The sequence below is a fragment of the Sceloporus occidentalis genome, unplaced genomic scaffold (genome assembly GCF_023333645.1).
Source record: "Sceloporus occidentalis isolate IW3139 unplaced genomic scaffold, rSceOcc1.0.p SCAF_27, whole genome shotgun sequence".
Lineage (NCBI taxonomy): Eukaryota > Metazoa > Chordata > Lepidosauria > Squamata > Phrynosomatidae > Sceloporus > Sceloporus occidentalis.
The window spans coordinates 10,387,957-10,410,506 of record NW_028317007.1 but is presented as its reverse complement, the minus strand read 5'-3'; the positions used below and the strand labels follow the sequence as shown (position 1 = coordinate 10,410,506).

The 22,550-nt window shown below is 39.0% G+C and overlaps 1 protein-coding gene and 1 non-coding gene across 4 annotated transcripts in view; one reads left to right on the top strand and one right to left on the bottom strand.

Moving 5' to 3' along the window:
- Positions 1-22,550, top strand: part of LOC149299924 (fibroblast growth factor 14-like) — a 278,072-nt gene that overhangs the window by 107,181 nt on the left and 148,341 nt on the right. Inside the window, exon 2 of one of the 3 annotated variants that reach the window (XM_089485819.1) lies at positions 20,524-20,563. The exons of the other annotated variants lie outside the window; for them this stretch is intronic. The gene's annotated coding sequence lies outside the window, so the exon portion shown is untranslated. The remainder of the gene's footprint in view (positions 1-20,523; positions 20,564-22,550) is intronic. 3 annotated transcript variants of the gene reach the window in all.
- On the bottom strand, positions 251-380 carry LOC149299925 (small nucleolar RNA SNORA35). Its single transcript, XR_016272348.1, has one exon. It is a non-coding gene; the product is annotated as a small nucleolar RNA SNORA35 (small nucleolar RNA).

The window sequence follows — 22,550 nt, the reverse complement described above, 5'->3', positions numbered from 1 at the left end:
CAACCTTTGTCAAAGTTTGTGATAGTAATTGTTTTTGGTGTTTTTTTCACACACTTTGTACTTCAGGTGTGAAATTACAGCTCCTGGTATATGTCACTGTCCCACAACACCCCGATATGTGTTCAGCAACATCTCCTGAGTACATTGATACCCCACATGCATGGGTTTGTCAGATTGTTTGGGGGCAAAAGGGCCACATGAGCAATTCAGTTTTTCAACTAGGAAGTTTTACATCTGGGTAAAGAAAAATGATTGTACCCAACTATCAGTAGGGACAGGTTACAAGAAAGCCTGGCCTATCTCCAAGAAGGGATTTGATCTAGCACCTTAAGCGGTCCCTAATGCCACGGAATGGACACAGGGTTCACTTGACAGTGCAAATAAAAACGCTTAAAAAATGGTGGAGCAAATAAAAGCTAAAAAACAGTAAATGTAACAAAAAATGTAAAAAAAAAAAATACAAAAATGGAGCAGGAACAAAAAAAAAATTAAAAATGGGAAACTGTGTGATACAACTTGAAGCAGTCACCGACACAGAGTGCAGGTTTTCCAGGGCAATCTGGACAGTAAAATGTGGTGTCCTTTCTTTGCCCCCTGCTGTAGCATACCCTGCATCTCTTTTGGGGATTCTGCTTCTTTGCTGTAGGGGGGGATTTTAAAAATAAAATGGGTAGCCCCAATTCTGCTGGTTCCCATCACCACTTGGGGACCAGGTGCATCACGGTGCATTACTTGGAGCTGAAACTGCAAAAAAGACAGTTTCAGCCCAGTGTCTGCTTTTTTGTGTAACAAAAAAGCGTTATAGGTTGCAATTTGCATTAGGTAAATTGCAACCTTCTTGTACCAGGCCTTTGTCTTCCTCATAATGAGGTAAGGCTGTAGGAGTTGATCTGACAGATCAACTCCACCCATGTTCTTTTTATAGGCCCTGATGCACACTGGCTTTGTAGTGACCCCAGCTCTGCCACGGACAGAAACCTCCACGGTTCTCTCATCGTGGATGGTGGTGAGCATGCACACCTCTTTTCTGTCCCTGAACTTCAATGCCAAAAGCTCCTCTTGACGTAGAGCTGAGGTCTCCCCCTTTCCTAGCCGGGTTCGTGCGGTTCTTTTTTATAGTACCGCAAGCTACTGTATCGAAACAATACAGCAGCTTGAACAAAGGGACGCTTGTATAGAAGTTATCTACATACAAGTGGTAGCCTTTGTTCATAAGGGGGAATATTAGGTCCCAAACAATCTTGGCACTGGTGCCCAGATGTTCTGGGCAACCTGGAGGGTCAAGGTAGCTATCCTTACCCTCGTATACCCGGAAGGCATGAGTATACCCTGTCTCGCTCTCGCAGAGCTTATACACCTTCACTCCATACCTAGAGTGCTTGGAAGGAATATACTGCTTGAATCCCAGCCTTCCTTTATATTTCATCAGGGATTCATCCACGCAGATATTCTTTCCAGGTGTATAAACCTCTGGAAACCTGGCAGCGAGATGGCTAATCAGGGGGCGGATTTTGTAGAGCCTATCAAACTGGGGGTGCTTCTTAGGGGGGCACAGGCTGTTGTCATTAAAATGCATGAAATGAAGAATCATTTCATACCTTTGCCTAGTTATAGTCTGGGCATAAATGGGGGTACTAAGGATGGGCCTGGTGCTCCAGTAGGAGCGGATGGAGGGCTTTTTTATAATGCCCATTAACATTGTGAGTGCCCAGAATTTAAGAAATTCTGGCACATCAATGGGAGTCCATGGCTGTTTTGCCCAAAAAGAATTAGGGCTAGCAGCACGGTGCTGCTGGGCATAAAGGTTAGTTTGTGTGACAATGTCTCCCAAGACATCATCTCCCAAAAAAACCTGCACAAATTGCAGTGGAGTGAATCCTGTAACATCAATATTGATGCCAGGAATTCCAGAAAAAGGAGGGATAGCTGGCTTGTACTTGTTAGGCGCTACCCATGCCCATGCCCAGGCCTCCTAACAGCCACAGATACATCACTAGATGTATCTGTGAACTGACCAACGTCAAAATCTGACGCTGTATCAGTGGCCTCAGAATCTGTGGCCAAAACGGCATACGCCTCCTCAGCCGTATACCTGCGCTGCATGGTTACAATTGCAGCAAAAATATTGGGGAAGGAAAGGGTTAATGGCTCTAATAAAAATAAAAAAAACCGCAAAAAAGAAAAAAAAAATGTAAAAAAAAAAGAACCCCAAAAACAATTGCCACTATGCAAGATCACTGTTTATGCAGTGATCAATGGCAATGAAGGGGTTAATATTGAATGGGTGGCTCTTATAAGAGCCTTTGGATCAATATATATATTTTATTTTATTCAGAATACCTGTCACACACCGACCGATCTGTCTCTCTCCCTCACTAGAAGCAAGTGAAGGAGGGAGGCAGATCCAATACTGGTCAAAGGCAATGTTTAGAAAACATTGCCTTTGATTTATCAAATCATGATCACTCTTATGAGTGATCTGACCACTAGGGGTGTTATTCACTGGAAGTCCATGACATCCAGCAACACCCCCCCCCGATGATGACAGCAGGCTCCGCCCCCCGGCTTGATGGGCGCCGCCATCTTGAAACACCGCGTGTGTTTCGAAGACGCCGGTACCGGGAAGGTAAGTAAGCATTTAGGAAGCGATCGCGAGTCGCTTCCTTTGCTAAACAGGTGTTGCAAAGATGCTAAGCAAAGGAAGCGACTCGCGATCGCTTCCTAAACCCGTTTTTTCGGCGGCGGGCGCCGCTATGTTTGAAAGACGTGCAGTCTTTCAAACATGCTTTTTTATTCGCCCCTAGGAGCGATCGTGGGGGGGGCAGAATGTTTTTTTTGGTGTTGCTCAATGCCTCGATGTCGAGGCATTAGAGCAACACCGTTTGAGTGAAAAAAATCGATCACGGATCGATTTTTTTCACCTGTTTTAACAAATGACGGTCCTGGCACATCATTTGTCGTTAACGACATGTTTTTCCGTGACGTGCCCGGACCGGCAATTGTCATCAAGGGGTTAAGTCCTGGGCAGGCGCCCCTGTTGCCATGGCGCCCTGTGCATGCACACCCCTAAGGGCGGCCCTGATCTCCTATGCACAGCCCTCTTCAGATCACACCACAGATGTTCAATTGGATTCAGGTCTGGGCTCTAGCTGGGCCATTCCAAAACGTTAATCTTCTTCTGGTGAAGCCATGCTTTTGTGGATTTGGATGTGTGCTTTGGGTCGTTGTCGTGCTGAAAGGTGAATTTCCTCTTCAGCTTCCTAACGAACGCCTGGAAGTTTTGTGCCAAAATTGCCTGGTATTTGGAACTGTTCATAATTTTGGCAGGTGTGTAATGACTTCTATTTAAAATGAGTTTGAATGTGATTAGTTTGAATTATGAACACAGCCACAGCCCCAGATATGCAACTAGGTTATTGTGAGATTGTTTTTATTTATTTTTTCCCCTCAAAGTTTTCATTTTGTTTTGCAATTGAATTGTTCACGTTATAGGTCACATTAAAGGTGGAAAAAGTTGTGACATTATTTATCTTTGCCTCATTCTTTAACATCACAAGAACCTGGCATTTTAATAGGGGTGTGTAGACTTTTTATATCCACTGTAACTTGTATGGGTACATGAGAAAGATGAAAATTACAGCTAAACAAGAGCACCACAGAACTGTTTAAACAGCCACAGTCACAAAGGGTACAAAAAATAATGTCAGCCAGTGTCGATGTGGTAAAGCAGTGTAAATGCTCTGAAGGTTGTAATGTTAATGCATCTGTGGCACAAAACAAATAACAAGTTTGCTGGCTTAATGAATTGTAAGAATATGACTAATAAGGACCTTCTAGGATGATTCCGGTCCAGAATTAGCAATGATTGCCACCATTAATAAAACTATCTGTTGATTATTCTAATTGTTTAGCACATACTCAGGAACAAAAATGTTCTTGAATGAATATGAAGATAATCACAAAGTGCCTCTTACACAGTAAGAGCACTCCCTTTTGCCTAGCAATTAATGTTGCTTCTCCACTTTTAATTTTATTGCAATAACTGTAGATCATACTCCAGGTGAGATTCCACATGAAAACCGACTTGAGCAAGCCCACGGGCGAAACGCGTATCGGAGGATTCACAGAGACACTTAAGATATAAGTGTATATTTTAAGATAGTGTTGCAATTTATGTACTAAAGTATTTATTCTACATTTTACATCACTTTTTATATTATATTTATATACATATACTCCATACACTCTGCTGGATCCACTCTGCTGTCCATCACCTTAAAGGGGGAGTACTGCCCTAAGTCAGTACCGTGTTCTTTATCCCTGAAGCCAGGTTACACGCTTTAGGCAAGGTGAGACGCTAACTGTAGCCACCTTTTTCCTGTTCCATTTCTGATGTGTTGCAATACTGCTCTATGTGATTTTATCCATTTGTAGATATCTCCATTCAAGTACAGTTGGGTGTGTGATCCCTAATCACACCAGGCATTGATGATTTGAGTCAGCCTTTGTCTGACTCATCAGAATGTGAGGTTTTTTTATACATTTTTTTACAAAAATTCGGAGTGCACTATTATCCTTTTTTTGTCATTTATTCTACATAACCCTGCGCTCACTGTTGGTGGGTTGCACCACCAATACCTGTCTTTTATCTTGTTGAAGTGTGGGAGAGTAGGATTCCCACAGAGTGTTGTAGCGCATGTACACTTTTACCTATTGTTCTTTTAATTTTGTAAGATTCCACATTACTGCCTGTAATGTGTCCAGATATTCCAGGGTTAATGCTGTTCTCCTTCCTTTTCACTGTGATTTAAGCAGGAGCGAGAACACTAAGAAAAAGTAATTTCCTGGGTCCCAAGACCCTGGTTAATATATATATATATATATATATATATATATATATATATATATATGTGAGTGTGTAATATATATTTATTTTTTTACCTGACCGTAAGGGGTTAACATTTATATGTAATTTGTAGTGTATATTGAGTAGTTAGTGGGGAATTAGGGTTAGGTAGGGGTTAACAAATATGTTACTTTTAAGGTAAACATTAGTAATAATGTCTTATATGAATATGGTTTAAAAAATCCATCGATTTTTTTTTGGTGTGTGGGCATACACTAAATGAGAAAGAGAAATAACATTTGAAGAAAGACATGGCAAAAAAACCAAGAAAAAATATCTGGTCCTGTCGAGTAAAATAGCCCTGGTCATTAAGTGGTTAAAACGGATTTCTCCCAATACCTCAACACTTAAACCTGGATGTGTGTGAAATAGGATGATTTAAGGCATAACAACAAATGGGCTGTATCTTTAGCAGAGTGCATATTCTCTCACACTCTGGCATTCTCCTGCACGGCACCTCCCGGGAGCTCATGCATCAAGTCATAGATTGGTCATGCAGAATTAGCCATGTGCACACTGTGTATGACAGCACGATGCTCAGCGTAAACTAGCAATGTGTAAAAGGTTACCATGGCAGCAACCGTATATGCCTGAACTATAATTAGATGGTACACATGAGGGTAATCGCAAGTTTGCTTCAAAAGAGATAGATAACTGTACATGGAAATTAAGTACGGCTCCAGGGCAAACATGGAGATCGTTCATGCAGATCTATAAAAAAAAAAAAAGTTGTGCTTTTACCACCACCTCTCAAAGGATTGAAGGGAGAATGTAGAAAAAACAATCTCGTTCTGTGCCTCTGGCACTCAAAAGGTGTGTATGTGTTGACATATGATCTAATATGTGATGTTTATGAAAAATAAATACCGTAGGACTTTTTCTTGGTTTAACCAGGGCAGCTTTTCATATGAGTCTCATAACGGTGTCTTATTAACTATGTTAAAGAAAATTGACGTTAATGTAATTATTATTGAAAAACCTTTTTGTGACAATAATATAGGTTGTCTTTTGCTGAATTCAGATATCTCGTAATGTGGCCAACCTGATTCTTGCATGTAATAGCAACAGTTAGTACTGCCGTTAGTACAACTTGATGGTCTGTACCATTCGTCATCTTAATTTTTTCTCACCTCAAATTTCACTAGGCATCTTAATCACACATATACATGAAGATAACTAAATCTTGTAATTTTCATCATACATCATATGTACAAAACCAAAATATTAAGATTTTTTTTCTGAATTTTTAAGAATTAGCCATCTGTCTATCTGTCTAATTTTAGGACATTTATCTGCTTTCTAGACAACATGGCTGGCCAGATGGGAAGTTAGTAGTCCCCCAAATTAAGGAATAATTAAATGCTGTCTAATTATGCATTGCAGTAGTTTTAGCTTTTTTTTTAGATATGGTTTTACCAACCTACCTATCAAACTATCTGATCGCACATTAAAAGACCACATCTGCCACATGTCACGGTAAGTAGTCTGCGCCATCTGGCACTGGCACAACTATAACTCCAGTTTGCCAGAAGGCCGGTTGGGTCCTTTTTAGGATGTAATAGTAGATCCTAGATATTTTTTATATATTCCCCCCCCCCCATTTATAAACATCATAATGTCTCATGATTCCCAGCAGTCTCCATCAGCAAGAACCAGCATCACTGGCTCTGTGCTAGCAAACTAAATTAAATGGCGTTTGGCACAAGTACATGTTACACTTCCGTACATAGTGAATGCCTGAACTCCCATGTCAGTGCTGAGTACCAACACTGACAGAAGCAGTTAAGAAATCAAGAGCTCCCAGAAGGACCTTCCAGATGCTACTTCTTCCCCTAGTTCACCCATTGTATGATTGCAGGTGAATTAAGGGCTAGAATACTCTGCATCCTGATCACTGTGATCAGCTAAAGTGAGGATCAAAGAAAGATAAAATCTTGCTTCAAAAAAGAAAATAAGTAATATGTATTTTAAAAAGTAGTTAAAAAAACAAGGCAATACAATTTAAGGATAAATAAATACAAAGACCCTAGTGAAGTCACCATGCCATCATAAGGCAAACAGTCTACTTATTTGAGAGGACCCTGTGGTCTATAAGACAGCCAAAGCCATCTCCATTGAAAACAAAATTAAAAGGGAAAAAAGGGATTACAAATGGAAAAAAGAAACTCCTCCCCCTCATTTGACATTTCAAGATAAAAATCCTTCACTAATACCCAAGTAGTAAGTAGTAAATTGTAAGGGTGTAAGGGTTCACGTAGTCATAGAAGAAATCTTAAGAAAGTTTAAAAAATGTGTTTTTTTCTTTCTCAAATCTTTATAATATTATATGCACTTAGTGCACTCAGGTCACCATGGTGTGAAAAACCCTAGTCCTAAATCAGGGAAAATCAATGGGTAATTATTTTTGTGAAGCACCCCCTGTAAGTCTCTTATCAAAGCATTACAGATTAGATTAAGTATTTTAAATTAGTTTACTGGGCCACATTAAAATATAATGAGGGAGACATATTTAACCTTGAAAAAGGTTATGTTACATAACCATAAAAATAACTGGACCAGACACATACTGAACAGGTGTCCCTGCAGGCAGGTTGGGGGCAGAGAATGACATTTGCCTTCCTATACACTCACTGTTAAATTTGGGAAATCTACGCCTTTTGGACACCGAGCCAGCCAACAGTATTTATCATACTGTTTGAATTGTTTATTATCCTCTAATAGATCACTACCTCATAGTGTATTTATTATACCACTTTAGAGTCTGATTTATTGCATGCGATTTATAGACTTGATGTAATCTCTCTTTTGGATAATGTCTGCCATGATGCCAAAGTATTCTTCAGATAACAGTAATAAAAGTACAAAGGTATTCTTGAACAAATATTTCTAGTCATGATCATCCATGATGGTAAATGGTACCATTTCAATGAACATCCTCCAGTGTAGGAGCCACTAAAGTGTTGACTGTGTTACAAATGTTTAGGGCCCTGTAATGATACACGGAACCCTTGTAAGAGGATAGACCTTTGTAAGTCATACACAGATTTTTCATAATATTTATTTTTTCTACACAAAAACAAGCTGTGAATCCAAATGATGAATTAATAGATTTCTTAATTGATGCCTACACGTACATTTCTTTTCTCCTGAGAATGTAAAACCCTGGCCATATTATTATTATTGTTTATTGTTTTATATAGCGCCATCAAATTTCGTAGCGCTGTACAATGGGTAGACAGAACATAACAAGTAGTATGTAACATAACAATTTGACTTACAGAGACAACAGGTCAGGAGGGCCCTGCTCAAAAGAGTTTACAATCTGTGGGCCAGGTACATGTAGATCTCTGGAAAAAAGCTGGACCAAAAAAAAAAAAAAATGGCAAGCGGTTTTTCATACTCTTTCTTAGAAGTATTGACAAGTGTGAAGTGTCTTGAGATGTCATGTATGTCTTGATGTCATGAGCTGTCACGTGAACTGTACGCAACAACACCTGATTCATAAAAGCAGCTGGAGTCTCAGATGTGGAAGCAAGGTTGTTTCTGTGAGAGTTTCCTTTAGTGTGCAATGTACATTTTCAGTGACCTGTAGTTTTTTTTGCCTGGTCTACCCTTAATACCATATTAGCCCAATTATAGGCCGCACCCTTATAGCTTTGTGCTATTTTAAAGTAAGAAATATTTTTAAAGAAAAAATATACATTAGTGGAATGGTAAAACAGTATTTCATTTAATTAACATGTTTGGTATCTATTATGTAGTTAGTCCTGCTTTTGACACCATATGTTATATACAAACAGAAATTTTGAAAACCAAAAGCCATTGTGCCCTCCTGATATGCCACTCTGCCCCCCTAGACTTGCACCCCGTGCTCCAGACTCCCTGGTGGCTAGTGAGAGCAGCCGGTCGACATATGCCCGTAGACAACATCTGCTGCTGTCCGGCACTTCCGCCGGGGCTTTTATGACAGAGCACCAGAAAGTCATGTCACGCCAACGCTCCATCCTAGCAGCAGCGGCGGAGGATGTCAACACACTTCGCGTTGATGTCAACCAGCCGCCAGACAGGAGGATACAGGGGGGGGTAAATGAAAAAAACAAAACACCTGCCCGGCACCTGGAACTCCATGTCCCGGGAGTCGGGCGTTACGAATTGCGCATCCCTGAGCTAAACCCCAATTATAGGCCGCACCCCTACTTTAAAGACTTAAATTGGGGGGGAAAGTGTGGCCTATAATCAGGCCAAAACAGTAGAAAATAAATTTACTCACATATAATTTTAATAATCTTGTGAATATCATAATGAAATACAAATGCTATGTAAGCATAATTCCATTCTTTTTACCCTAATGGGTCTAACAATTTAGTGGGTTTTTTTTACATTAAAACCAACTATACAACAAAAAATCCCAAAACTTTTTTTAAAGCCTATTGAATAATTGATGTCCTAATGATAGTATAAGTAGAGGTTTAATTTACACTTCAGTAAGATAATATAAGTAAGACAACAGCCTATGTGTTAGAGTTCTGTAACCAATACAAAATAATTTTATTGTTTTCCCTCTTAATAGTTTCTTTAATGTGCATGGACCCTGGTTGTCCAGACTGTCCAATAATCGTAGATATATTGATTTTTGGATTGATTGCTGGGTTATTTTTTATTGTTGTTACACCTCTAATCATGTAGTCTTTATTTGCAGTAGTTTCTTAACAATTTGTTTGAAGTTCAATATACTGTTGGAAGTTCCCATCAGGGTAGTATACATAAAAAATGCTTGAGCCACGTATACCCTAAAGGCCAGTAGCATGAATGTTCATGTTTATGTGACATGTGCGATGATATGGCATTTCGTTGTTTTGTGCATTTACTTACATTTTATTTTTACATTTTATTTTAAAAAAATTATTTTAAGCAGCGCTACCAAGTTAGGGTTGACATCTTGGCATCTGAAAAAAAGCCTCTCCGCACTCATATGACATTTTACAGGCAATGTTTTTATTTCATTTTTTTTGTAGAGCCTTCAGAAGGATTTTTAATGTTTCATAAAGCAGCTCAGCCATTACCATTTTTTCTGTAAATACCAGTATATTTTTTGATAATCTTTCCTGTGAGAACAAATGTGTTATAACATCAGAGCTGTAGTTAAGTAAATTGCTCAATAATATTGTGCACCTTGTACTGTACATACAGGTTTATGAAAAGGTTTACAATACATACTGCAGAGAATTCTAAAGCTATAATTTCATCGATATGCGTTAAAGGCATACCACATGGCATACAAAAAACTAAAGTTTCATTATGCAGCACACACAACTTGCGAGAAGTACTTTATATTTTGGCAGTGGCTCTTGGACTGAAAGATAGTTGGATCTGACCTTTCTACCTGACTTCATGTAAACAACACATTTGTAAATGTTAGTCACAAGTCCTGAAATCATGGCTGTGTTAAGTATTAAGGATTAGAATAACAGTTGCATAGATACACATTCACTTTCTAATTGTCATCATTATTATCATACCTGGGAACTCCATGTTTTGCCCGGAGACTCCAGGGCAAGCGCGGCTTCTCCAGGTCTCTGGGTCACAAGCTGAAATCTCTGTGTCACGAGATCTGTGTTTAGACACGTCCAACTCTCCTCCCATCTCCTAGAAATGTGAGATGATTGGGGCTAGTCCTACCCAAAATGACAAGGCCCACTGATGTTGTCGGTCCTGCCCTCCGACATCAGCCAAAGCCTGGAATTTCCCGGGTATGAGTATTATGCCTGTGATTTTAAGAAGTATGTAAGAACTGGGCCAGCTAGCCATAGCTACTAAGATATTGTTACTGATGTCTAACTTTTGTTATATTTCTTATATAGATTGCCAAGTAAGGACTGGCATATTTCACCTTGATAGGTCATGTTACCAGACCCAAACTGGTGGGCCTTTAGCCAAAAATGTCAGAAACTCACAGGTTTTGCTGCTGCAAATGTGGCTAGTGGCTGCAGGGCCGGCCCAAGACAAAATGCCGCCTGGGGCGAAGTTTAAAGTGCCGCCCCCCCATTATCTACCCTTCCTCTTCCTGCCGCCCCCCATTATCTACCCTTCCTCTTCCTGCCGCCCCCCCATTATCTACCCTTTCTCCCCCCCCCCTGTACTTACCTTTCAGCAGTCCTGTGGCGAGTCTCCCTGCTCGGTCTCGGTGCCGGCTTGTAATGCTGAGCGCCGGAAATCATGTCATCTTCCGGCGTTCAACATTACAAGCCGGCACCGAGACCGAGCTAGAGGGCTCACAGAGGAGAGAGAGAGGGGCGCCGAGCAGGTACTGACAACTTGGTAAGCGAAAACCACTCGGCGCCCCTCTCTCTCTCTCTTCTCGGCTTTAAAAAAAAAAGGGCCTGGAACGGTTGCCCCACTCGACTCCATTGTCGGGCCGGCCCTGAGTGGGTGGATATGCCTGGCCGCACACTTTATGGGCAGAAAAAACTGGGGCATATGTGACATCATCAGGCATCTACACAAAACACTTTTGGCACACAACACGCACATTGTCCAGTCCTGTCCAGAAGGTAAATGCATAGAAAGCGCATTAAGAGGGCACAGACATTGACACATTTTGTCGTTAACAGTGCCAAAAGTCCTTGTTATCGTTAAAGTAAAACCCACAAAAAAGCTTTAGGTAATGACTTGAACAGTTTTAACTCAAAGCATCCCCCTTGCCAGATTGATATCCATTATTTTATCATAATTCTTTTGTCATAATTCTACATAGCTTTGTCCAGCCCTGTGTAGCAGGCTGTTGTTAATATACGTTAGGAATTTTTTATTTTTTTTTACTAAATGTTCAATATTTATCTGTCCTTTTACTAATGTGTTCCGTAATTTAAATTAAGAATGTTTGTGATTGTGAGTATAATTAATACAACACAAACTCTTATAGAAATGATTACTTGATTTTTAGAAAGAAAATGTTATCAGCCCATTTGACCTCAGTTTTTCAGTGACTGAATGCATGCGGCAGCATCTCACATATGCCGGAACAGCTTAATTCCTTTAGGGAGTCTTGGAGTGAATTGAATGTTTCATGTTTTGTCTCAAACGTTTAGCAGCTGTTCGGTTTCAGAGTAAGATCAGATGGTGGATACGAGTGGAAGATAAAATCATGGGCTTTTTTCATATTTTTTGTTTCACCTCAGTAAAGAAGTCATGAAAACATTTTAAAATGTGGTTATCAAACATTTAACAAAAATAGAACTTATTTTAACAAGCAGTGTTTCTAGGAAAATTAGGATTATGGAAATGCAGCAAATTTCTGATCATTCAAATAGTTAATTAAATTGTGAAAAAGATGACATTTTATAATCTAAAATATTATGGAATGGTAAATTATAATGTTAACTTATATAATTCTATTATTTCACAGAGATGTCATTTGTTCATCAATAACTAGCCAAGTAGCTGAACCTGTGCTTATTTGGCAGGCACTAAATTGGTAGTGCCTAAATATATAGTGTTGTACTTTATATGAACTGATTAATACAGATAACTCTTTAGGGTCCTTTTGTATATACCGGCTTCAATTTACTAATCTCTTAAGTGTACATGTAGCGTGTTCAGGTGTTTTGATGGTGGGAGTCATTTATGTAATTGCCATGAACTCAAAAGCCCAACCTGCAAAAAAACATGTGATGGGGGACTTACTGAAATCTCAGTGATACAACAGTGTAGTCAACAACCCACCCCCCCCCCCCCCCCCCCCGGTTTCAATAAAGGTGAGCATTAAAATATATAATAAGATACGTTGATCTGGGGGTAAATTGTCAGCATTATAACTGTTTAAAAACCAAAAAACCCAAAAGTGATTTCCTCACAAACTTAAATGAAATGCTATTGATGTGGTTATAGGCACAGGGAATATTGTATAGTTTCTGGTATTGAACAATTCCAGGAGTCCCTAGGTTTATACTTTAGTTATCCAAGGCATATTCATTCAAACAATGTGGCTTTACAAGCTGCACAAGGCTGTTAGCTGTGTAACAAATGCCCAGAGGGAATTACTCCCAAAGGAAGAGGTGTCATAGTCATTCCTCACTTGGTTCACGTTTATTTTCTACTGGATGAAACGTTCACTGTCCCGGAGTGTTAAAGGGATTACGCAATTTAGGCAAGTGCACTGAATGTCACGTTATGATTAATGTTACTGTGTGTAGAGTTTCCTTGAAGAGTGAACACAGCAAGATGACAAAGATAATTGCAATCTTCTTTTATTACTGACTGTTGTGTTTTCAGAAGTTATCTGAGATGCTTAACAGTATCCCTTTATTGCCGTTGTTTAGTTCAGAAGAGTATTGTGCTGTACATAAGCCCTCCCGAGTCCTGGAAAAACTGCTGTGTTTCAGAAATTACAAATTGAATCATTGTGTATGCAAATGTCGAAATTCAAAGGCTCAAACTTCAAAAAAAAATAAGGAACAAAGACCTAGTGCAGCTTGAGCTGTCATCACAGGATGTTTATGCTAGTTCCTTGAACCCCTGAAGAAGGCAATAGATAATTGTCAGCATGAATTGTGACTCTCTCTACTCATATATAAATGAGTACAAATAGAAAAAAATAAACATCACTCTTCTGGTCCCTGTGTTTGTACAGTCAAAACCACATTACATTTAACTTTATGTCTTTGCTAGATTGCTACAATGATCATTTATGTAACATAACATGTAGGAGCATTCACGAGTATATATGTAACAATTTCCATACTGTAATTGCTCCGCAAAGTATATCAGGTATATATGGGCTCATAAGGTGTTTTTATGGTTTCTTAAAACCACATATACCGTACAAACGAGATTAAAGGTGCAATGAGTTGTGTCGCATTAGATTAACCAATACATTAGGATTACATACGACTCACCTTAATGAGGGTACTTACACCAGTGGTGGGCTAAACAATATATGGCAATGTAATATGATGGAATCTCGAATATTTATCTCTCAGGCAAGCCACGCAAAAACGTCATGGCATTAAACAAACTTAGAAAGAGATTTACAATCTGTTTGTTTGCTTAAACAGTGTTGCTGTAGTGCCTCAATGTCAAGGCATTCAGCAACACCGAGATCGTCAAAAGGGGCCATGTCTGGCCCCTCCCCGGGGCATTAACCGCCACTGGAGAGGTTTTGCCCCTCAGAAGATGGCAGCGGATCCTTTAAAAAGGAGAGGGTCTCACCAGACCCTCCTGAGAACACTGGCTCTGCAGGTTGAATACAGGTACTGTATTCAACCATGCAAATCAATGGAGCCCAGCTTTCTAATCACAATGTGATTAGTAAAATATTTTAAAAATAATAAAACAAAATGGAAAAAATTAAAATAGCTTAAAAAAAGTGTTAACATTTAAAAATAATTATGCAGTGATGTCAAGGGAACCACCCAGTTCCAGCAAAATGTGAAAAAGTCAAAAATTTATTATTATGAGCAAATCCTAAAATTAGCTCTGTTAGCAATCACACTCCTATCATGCTAATTCAGCCAGTACTTGCTGGAATCTGGGTATGCCTGGGCATGATAGGATTGTGATTGCTTGTGATTGATTTTTTTGTTGTCAATGAATGCAGAGTTTTCGGTGTTGTGCCAGAATTTTCATTTCGGTGCCTCCCTACTATATACTAAGCCAGACCCTGAAGTGGTAGGCCTACACCACATCAATGTTTGTCCTAGTATATAGTGATAGGGGTTATGCTGCATTATTGCCAATGTTTGGCTCAATCTATAGTGATAGGGATTATGCTCTACCACCGTCAATGTGTGCACCAGTATATAGTGATCGGTGTTATGCTGTACCCCCGTCAATGTCTGCCTCAGTATATGATAGGTGTTATGCTGTACCCCCTGTCAATGTTTGCCTCAGTATATAGTGATAGGTGTTATGCTGTACCACCATCAGTGTGTGCCTCAGTATATAATGATAACAGTTATCCTGTACCACTGTCAATGTTTGCCTAACGATAGAAGCTATGCAGTTTTAAAGTGTGTGTGTGGGGGGGGGCACATACAGGATCTGCCCCAGGTGCCAAATATTCTAGGTACGCCCCTGTCTGTAGTACCTAATCAGCAATGACGTAGGGAAGGAAATACGCACTGCTGCAGTGCAACCTCCCACAGATTGTATGATAACTTGCTATAACATTCTTTATCAGTACTGTAATATACATTCTTTAAAAATTAAAAAGGTACTCACGTAAGGAAAAATCTGCAATTGAGGACCTTTTTCTCCCCTCCTCCTATGGTCTGACATATCTCTCCTCTGATACATTTACGTGCATATGGCTAGTGTGTGCCTATAAGAGGAATAAGAACATATTTGTTAAGGCAAGGGATGTGTCCAGTGCTTTCTCTGTCACATTTACGTTTATTTATTGAAACTTTTCACATCTGTCTCTTTTTCCATTGCAACAATTACCTCAGCTATTGATGTCACTGTGTTGCCAATAACTTCTCAGTAGTTATATGATTATTATTATGTCTCACTGCTGTTAACCCACTGTGATGGATTACTTTAAAATACTTCCTTCCCAAATGACCTCTCAAACAGGCAGTCATAATAAAATCACAGAAGCTGACAAGTTGACAACAACAGAGAGTTCAAAATCATTTGGAACATAAGCCAGTTCACTGAATAAAATGCCTTATTCAGTTGCTTCTTATAATTTAGCTTTGCATGTTATTTTAGAAATACAATATTTAATTGACAATCTTTGTAGTAATTTTCTTGTATATTCTGTTAATTGGTGTGCAGATTGCCTCTAAAAAATCCATAAATAAAAATCTTTCACATTTACAAAGAAATAAAAGTTGTTAGAGTTCAGTAGTACAAATACTGCATGAATCCACCTTTAAACAAAAATTGTGTAATCTCAAGATTTATTAGATCTTGAATAATTGTGCTTACATAATGTTTATAGGGGATCAAGGGGTGGTGTCACATACTCAAACACATACTAGGACATGAACAGTTAACCTTTAGAAAAGGAAGATTCAAAAGAATAAGCCACGTAATTATATATATATAGAGAGAAATATTAAAAAATGAAGGCAATAGCTACATGAAACATTTTGCTAAAATAAAACAAGAAAAGTAAAAGTAATAAAATGTGCTAAAGTGGGGTTAATTATGTAGTTAATAGAATAGAACTTTAACACAAAATATTCTGTTATGGTCGGTCTCCATAACATACTCTAAATTCCACTTATAGAATATACTTAACATTTTATCTCTCAGATTTTATTCTCTGGGCATCTGCGTATCTAATTTTACTTATAATATGTGAATACTGTACATTTAAAGGGACACTCCAGCCATCATTTGCTCCAGTTCGTTTACATCACTTAGCAACTGCTTGAGTTCAAGTGCCAGGGCCCTGTTTTTATCCCTAGCCTGTCCCTGTACCCAAGTTTGTTGTCCCCTTTTTTTCACCACTGTTTTGGGACAATTTTGGCAAGCCCTCCCCCACACATTTAGACATTACTTCCTGATATGATAACATGACCATTTACGCACAGTATGTGGGATTTATTCACTAATTAGTCTGTTGAGAGTTTCAAAATGTTATCTCACTACTTTAACAATTCATTGTTAAAATTACCATATTTCGTATGGGTAATGCAATACTGTTGTCCTGATGTGATATTATAAACTATTATTTAGGCTTTTTATTATTGTCACTATTTTTTATTCTTCCTTCAAAAAAGTATCATAATTAAATTAAAATAATGCCCTTAAGCACATCATGAAAATGTCATACTGAGTACCATGCTGTGTACCAGCAGCTGTAAAGCCTAGCTCTTTAGTTGAATTTGAAGATCTAGAATCCAAATAATAGATTTGTTTCAATGCATATGTTATATGTTGAATTTTACATTTTACAGAAAATAATCCCCCCATTTTTTATACATAGAAATTAAAATATAAATATAATTGTAAGAAAAGTAACAGCATTGAAATAGTTTTAAAGCATTGTAGTTTTTACTAAAGTAGACCATACATTGTTAAAACATCCTTAAATAGCTGCCAATGATAAGCTACAGCTTGCTGCAAATGTAACAATTTTAAGTGAAGTGTTTTTTTTCACCATTAAAAGCTTTTTTTTAAATTCTGGCATAAGTTCCACGCAGGAATTTTCCATAATTGGTCTAAACCCGCTTCACAAAGTTACCTATTGTCAGGAACCAATTTTTTGCTGCCTGAACCATGGGTTTTTTATACCTGTGGTGTTTACATCTGCAACCACTAGTGGCCACTCTCCACCCTCTGGAGCACTCAGAACTCAGGTGTGCCTTGTTACCTGGGTTGAGCCCTAGTCTACATCCAGCTGGGCCTTGTTATCTGGATTACCCTGCCTTTATGAACCTGCACTGCCCTTCAGTCAGGGCCTTTGTATTGAAGTCTATGGACTTTCCTGCTGTGGCTCTGCACCTGTACGGTTCCTGGTTCCCTGCTTTGTGTCCTTCCAAGTGGACTCCCTGCTTTGTGTCCTTCCAAGTGGACTCCCTGCTTTGTGTCCTTCCAAGTGGGCTGTGTGCCTTTCGTACCCTTCCAAGCGGGCTGTGTGCCTTTCGTACCCTTCCAAGCGGGCTGTGTGCCTTTCGTACCCTTCCAAGCGGGCTGTGTGCCTTTCGTACCCTTCCAAGTGGGCTGTGTGCCTTTCGTACCCTCCCAAGCGGGCTGTGTGCCTTTCGTACCCTTCCAAGCGGGCTGTGTGCCTTTCGTACCCTTCCAAGCGGGCTGTGTGCCTTTCGTACCCTTCCAAGCGGGCTGTGTGCCTTTCGTGCCCTTCCAAGCGGGCTCTCTGTCTGTCGTGCCCTTCCAAGCGGGCTCTCTGTCTGTGTCGTGCCCTTCCAAGCGGGCTCTCTGTCTGTCGCGCCCTTCCAAGTGGGCTCCCTGCCAAAAGACTTATTACCTGTATTTTATTTTGCCATACGTCCGGTTACTTGCTTAGACTAGATTACCCTTATTTGCTGGTCCTGTTATATACATGAAATACACTGCATTACCTGGATTTCTGTTTGTGGTGTCTTTGTTTGCATAATCATGCACCGTGGGTTACATACTGAACCCCAAGTATCCCCTGCGCATGGGCTCCTACCTGACCTGATCACCCGAGTCCTGACACCTATATATTGAACTATAATGTGGCAAGTTCAATTAAGCCTTGTTACTATTCTGGCAAAAATTTGTTAAGAGTCTATAAGTTAATCATATGTAGGGGCGAAACTCATTCAAAGAGTAAAAAATGTCTTTCAGCTTTTAGTCCTTTAACTGATACATATATAATGAATTTAGTCTTCAACTGAATCTTTGTTAAACTGACTAACTTCCTCTGCACATGTTAGTGTTTGCTTTTCTTTCTGCAGTGTGAAAAATTGGATTAAACCGGTCTAAACATTTCTAGAGGTAATTTTTGATCATCTAGATGTTTAGACTAAAATTATTAATTTAAGTCACGCTACTTCTTCTGCACAACCTATTAAATCAGATGAGGTTTCGTGTTGATCTCTATTCAGCCTTCTTTTAGTGGTCACAGTCTATATTTAGTAACTGCAAAAGCTCAGTTGTGAACCATATTTATTTTTGACCACCATTAACACCAATTAAAAAGTGTGAGAGAGATAATGATAGGGAGAAAGATAAAGTAAAAGAAGAGAGAAAAAAATTAGGGGAAGAGGGAAAGAAAAGGGAAGAGGAAAAAAGAAAGGAAGACGAGATAAAGAAAAATGGTAGAGATAATGTGTAAGGGGAGGATCAAAGTGAAGAGTGAAATGGGTGATGAGATAAAGAAAAAAGAAATAATGAGAGCGATCAAAGAAAAGTGTTAGGTTTGAAAGGGAGAGAGAAAAATCAGGGGAGATCATCAGAAAGTGTAGGGGTACAGAAAAAGTGGGGTGGGAAGGTAAAGAGAAGAAAGAGAAATAAAAATAAAGGGAAGCAATAAAAATAAATGTGAGAGGAGAGATAAAGAGAAAGAGCAGGAGAAACAATGAGAAGGGAGACTATAGAGAGTTGGGGGGGGAATTGGAGATTTAAAGAAAAGGAGAATGATAGGGAGAGCTAAAGAGAAAGAGGAGGGGAGATAAACGGGGTAAGCATAAGGAAAAGGGTGAGGTAAAGAGAAAAAAGGAGAAACAACAAGAAGGAGAGAGATAAAAGAAAAAGTTGGGGAGATAAAAGGGGGTAACCAGAATGGGGAGAGATCATAAGAAAGACGTCAGATAATGAGCTAGAGGAGAATTTATGAGAAAGGGGAGATAGAGCGTGCTTGTGTTTTGAAAATGTTTCTATGTACGGTATATGTGTTTATTGGCATGCATTTGTAAGGGTAGAGTATATGTGTGTATTCTGACACATATTCTGTGTATAGAATGAAAAAAAGGGTGCATTTCACCTAGACTGAGAGGAGACCTGACACTCTGAGAGGAGTTTATTGTAATCTGGGTGCTGGGTAAATCCTATGAATGCAATCTGGGCATGCCCTGTGTCTGTGTGCAATCTGGGTGCTTGGACATGTCCTGTAGGTGTAATCTAGGTGCTCAGGCAAGTCTCGTGAGTGCAGTCTAGGTGCTAGAGCAAGTCCTGCGGGTGCAATCTGGGTGATGGGGCCAGTCCTGTGGGTGCAATCTGGGTGATGGGGCCAGTCCTGTGGGTGCAATCTGGGTGATGGGGCACATCCTGTGTGTGCAACAGGGAAAAACCTGAATATGATATGAATATCAGAAGAGATATATTAACTATTGTGGTCCATTGAATGCCCAGAAGGACATATAATCCATTAATTTTGAAATGGCTAATATATTGGATTGTTAAAATAACAGACTGGATGACCGGTTGTAGGTGGAGCTTGTGAATTTCATATAGACTCACTAAATGTTGCATCCTAGGTACACAAGCACAATTGTTCTCATGTTTTATCCTAAAGCAAAGAGATAAATTACTAACGAAAGACAGATTATTATTCAGTGTGCTTTGTCCCCATCTACTGCTTTCAGAGAACATTTAAAATGTCTGACTGCAATTAGAAATCTGTATCATTATGGTGTGACAAAAAAAACTTTTAGATTCTCACTGATATAATTGAAATAAGAAAAAAATTGTATCGACATTGAGTTTATTTATTTTTTCCAGGACATTAAATTCTTTAACCAGGGACTTAAGTAGAGACCACGGAGCCCTGGTGGAAGAATTGCCCTGGGGCCCCCCAACATCAACAGCTAGTGTGTGCCATCATTGCCCCACACAACTGGTCTTAGCTTTTTTTGCCTCTTGCCACCCCCCCTCCAACATACAACATTACACACATTTACTCAAACTCCATTTCACCCCACTTACACATCCACGCTCACACACAATCACACACACAAGTACACGTCCATGCTCACACACACAAGTACACATCCATGCTCACACACACACACACACACACACACAAGTACACATCCATGCTCACATCCATACATACATATATACAAACACATATACATATGCTCCACCTCCTGCCCCCGCTTACCTCTCACCGCTCAAAATAGTTTAGAAAGGGCCCAGGTCGAAGGGGCCCTTTCTAAACAATTTTGAACCAGTACGAGGAGACCGGAAGAAGGGGTCGCACTGCGACCCCTAGAGACACAGGCCCTGTCGCATCTGCAACCACAGTAGTTACGCCAGTGTCTTATACCTTTTGTCAACTTTTAATTATGCGATAACAGCACATAACATTAATATACTGCATGATTCGTGCTAAAGGGAAAATGTTTCAACAGAATAGGGAGGCTTATGTAATCTTATGTAAATATTTTTTTAAATATGAAATTTTTTACAAATGTCTATCGTGGATATGACCATGGGTAGTATTGCATTGGATTATGTAGTCCTATCTTGCGTGCCTAAAATATGAATGACATTCACATGGTAAACAAAATGTCTGTGAGTTGTGTAATAGCTTCATGCAAATTGATTGCGTGTAAAGGGGACCTGAACACCTGAATAATATATCATCATACTAGAAAACATGCAGGCACATTTAAGAGGAAAAATGATTCATATTAGTTAAATCTTCTCTCTAACAACTCTTCCTCCTTGTGCTAACATGCTACAGGTGTTTCTAATGCAATGACCCAAGAGGGTGTTGAACGACTATTCAAGAATCCCTGATACATCCTACTGCTTAACAACCACAATGTGATCAGATACAGAGGTGTTAACTATATGAAACAGTATGTTAAAAAAAATTATATATATATATATATATATATATATATATATATATATATATGATAGAAATTAAAACTAAAATAAAAGGGTCTAGTCAAAGAAAATGTAAAACATAAAAATATCATAATCAAAAAACTGAAAAAATTAGAAACCTAAAATACAAATACTTTGAAAATCTCAGAAAACAAAAGTTTTAAAGTTAGTAATAAATATTGTAATATAAAAAGGGATAATTTGGCCATGTAAAACACAAAAAGTTGTGTACTGTGGAAGGTTCTAATGTAGGACAACTAGGTCTAGGATGGTAGTTCCAGGGGCTGCATCTTGTCTGCCACATTACTGTCACTCTATAGGGCAATCAGTGGTGTCCTTACTGGATGGGCAGTAATGGGCTTATTTACATTACAGAGAACTGTGCATAGCCAGCACAGCCTCCGTAGAACTCTACTCTGATTCTGCACGTCCTTTAGAGCCAGGATGTGATGTCATGTTCTGGTGCCCAGAACAGCGGCTGCATTGCTTGAGGCAGAACTTAAGGATTGTGGCTAGGGGAGCTGCCCTGTGCCAGGCCTGGCACAGCCATCCTTTAAATATGCCACATACTGGCCAACTAAACTTGATGTTTGCCTATTGCCTATGCAAATGATATGATGTGAGCAAATTGCAGATGACAGTAATAGTGGGGTGACTGTATTTGCTCTGCATAGTGCTTTGTTTTTTACATCTTACAATAAATGCATTGTAGCTGTATTTTATGAATCCAGGGAAGTAAAGATCTCTAAGTGATTTTTAATACATTGATTAATTAGGTACTTTGCTAGATCACTTATTTTGCCTTTCTGACCTCATTCAATTACATTTCCTCTGTATATATATATATAGTGATCCTGTACCCACACAGGGTACGTTACTTTACATTTATGTATAGTCAGTCCGAAGAACAATTTAGAAAGACATACAATAACAAACTGGTGCAAAGGATAAAAGGGCCCTGAAGAAAAACGTCGGCTTCTAATTTTTTTGGCTGGCTCCTAGATCCAAACCAAAGTTGTCGACCACTGATGTAAATAAATGTTTGTGTCTTTGCTTAGGCCTATCTTTGTGTACATGTGTCAATGAGTATGAGTATATCACTGTCTAAACTTTGCTGATAAATTATTGTAAGTGACATTTTGGGTGGCCCATTTAATAAATATTTATTTAACAATCTTAATATTAACACAGGTGATGTTGAATAGAGATATCAATAAAGATAGAAAAACGGCTCTTAGCATTGCTCATTGGAGAATATAATTAAAATAACCATTAATAATAACAAAAAACAAAACATATTGTTTGTTGGGACTAGTATATGTAGTTCAATGTTCTTTCACAAAAGTGTTTCAATAAAAATCCCCAAATCTTT